Source organism: Physeter macrocephalus, chromosome 1 (genome assembly GCF_002837175.3).
Source record: "Physeter macrocephalus isolate SW-GA chromosome 1, ASM283717v5, whole genome shotgun sequence".
Classification (NCBI taxonomy): Eukaryota; Metazoa; Chordata; class Mammalia; order Artiodactyla; family Physeteridae; genus Physeter; species Physeter macrocephalus.
Genome location: NC_041214.2, coordinates 85,668,641 through 85,671,352, shown reverse-complemented (window position 1 = coordinate 85,671,352; position 2,712 = coordinate 85,668,641).

Sequence of the window (2,712 nt, the reverse complement as noted above, 5' to 3'; positions counted from 1 at the left end):
GAGGAAGGGAGGAAAGGAGGGAGGGAGGAAGGGAGGAAGGGAGGAAGGGAGGAAGGGAGGAAGGGAGGAAGGGAGGAAGGGAGGAGAGGAGGGAGGGAGGGCAAGCCAGTCATCATTAGACAAGAAGAGACATACACTGTATGATATTTCATTGGAAATTCATCATTTAGTGGGAAGGCAGTAGAGAGCACAGAAGAATCCAACACAGGAAGGTATTGTTCTGTGTGGTGGTGAGCTGGTGTGGCTTTTATTCATCTTACACTCTGATGACAGCACATTCATTTCTGGTGGTCTTCCTTTTGAAGAAAACCAGTATTCACATTACAAAATTAGACTTAAAAAAACCCTAAAACCTTAAAGTGTTCTTTTAGATGGGAACCATCTCAATACCCATAAGTGTTTTGTTTTTCAGAACATTTTTTATTTCATTGAATGGGTCCAATTTAAAGGTAAAATGAAAGAATGCTTGCTAACTAAAAGTTGACTTTAAATGACTACCAGCCATCATGAATTTAAGCTAGTGAGGGGAGGGAAGGTTTGGGAGTTCGGGATTAGCAGATGCAAACTAGTATATATAGGATGGATAAACAACGAGGTCCTACAGTGTAGCACAGGGAACTATATTCAATATCCTGTGATAAGCCACAATGGAAAAGAATATGAAAAAGGATATATATATAAATATATATATGTATAACTGAATCGCTTTGCTGTAGAGCAGAAATTAACACATCATTGTAAATCAACTATACTTCAATAAAATTTTTTAAAAAAGAGTGAGGAGATAGGACTGATTTATAGACATTGCACGTAAGCCTTTCTAGCCCTGCACCAGGCTGCCTCAACTGACAGGTTACTACCCTGTCCTTGAGGGAGGGAGCCTATTTCCTGGAAGAAGTGACAAAAATATGTTTAATACTCTCTACTTTGACTTGTTTGTGCCTGAATTTCTTCTTTAAATTTTTAATTTTAGAATAATTTCATACTTACACAAAAATTGCAAAAAACCCACCTTTTTTTCTGAGCTTGAATATTTTAGTGTGTAATTTTTACAAATTCCCTTACATAATTATAACGCAATCATTAAAATAAGGAAATTAACATTGACACATTACTACCATCTAATCCTCAGGTGCCATTCAAGTTTTGACAAAGAATGTTTGTTATAGCAGATGATCCAGTTCAAGCTTACCTGCTGCATTTAGTTGTCATATCTCTTCAGTTCCTTCACTTAGAATACTTCCTCAATCTTTCCTTGATTTTATAACTTTGATACTATTGAATACCACATTCTGATTATTTTGTGGAATTTCCCTCAATTTGCATTTGCCATCTGATATTTCCTCCTGAGTTCATTGTAAAAATTGCTCTTTTTCTCTTTGTAATTAATAAGAATTTTGTGTGGAAGTACTCTGAAACTATGCAAATCTCCCATTTCTTAAATTTTCACCTACTAGTTTTAACAACTACTGATGTTTCTTAGATGATTTAATTATTACCGTGATGGTTGCTAAATGACAAATTTTCTAATTCCATCATTTCTCCATTTATTAGTTGGTGTTTTACTGTAAGAAAACGTTTTTTCTCCTCTCTTTCTTTAGTTCTATCAGTATGGACTTACAGATTTTTATCTTGATGATTATAATATATTACTATCATTATTTATTTTGATACAGATTTGACCAGTGAGAGTGCTTTCAGGCTGACTTCTGTGTCTTTTTATATATCCTCAGTCTTTGAAAGGCTGTGAGTCTTTTGAATGGTAGCTCTGCTGGGCTCAATGGAAAGGGGGCTGTTCTTAGAGTCTGAAGACCTGGGTTGAAGTCTTCTTGACTTCTTTCATTCCCAGTTGGGTATCCTTGGGAAAGTGGCCCTTCTGTATTCTGTAAATGGGGGTAATCAATACCTGTATTATCTTTAATATCTATATTGATTGAATTAAATCTGTATAAAAGGAAACATGATATTGATCTTACTAATCATGAAATTTAGTATTCATAAAAATTTCATTGCATTTGAAAACTATCTAGGGTTAGATTTTCCTGGGTCTGTATGAGGATTGTTGAGAACATTGTAGAAAATCAGACAAGTTACTTACAGGCAATTACTTTCAAAAGCAAAAATTATAAAAGAACCATGAAAAAAATTTTTAAATAAAAATGATATTTGATGTGGGATGAATGTACATTTTAAGATGTTTAAAATGATGTGGAGTGGGACCCTCGAACTAGGAGAGTTGAGGGCTTATGAAGGACCTAAGCCAGGCAGAACAGTTGGGGAGTGAGTCCCCTGTTCCTGTTCCAACCACAGAGGCTGGACAGCTAGAGTTTTGGGAGAAGTAAGTGCCTTCCTGTGCTGGATGGTGGAGTGGGAATCAATCCCGAATTAGTCTGTGGCCCTGAGCAGATTGTGCCCGTCTCTGGGGCTCAGGGTCCTCAATAAACCCAAAATACAGGCATATATGCAAAAATCCTTTAAGCTCTCTTACACCTCTAAAAACTGTCTGTGACAGACATAGAAAACAAACTTATGGTTACCAAATGCGACAGCTGGGCGGGGGGAAGGTGGAGGGGGGAGCTAAATTAGGAGTTTGGGATTAACATATATACTCTACTATATATAAAATAGGTAAACAACAAGGACCTACTGTATAGCACAGGGAACTATACTCAGTATCTTGTAATAACCTCTAATGGAAAAGAATCTGAAAAA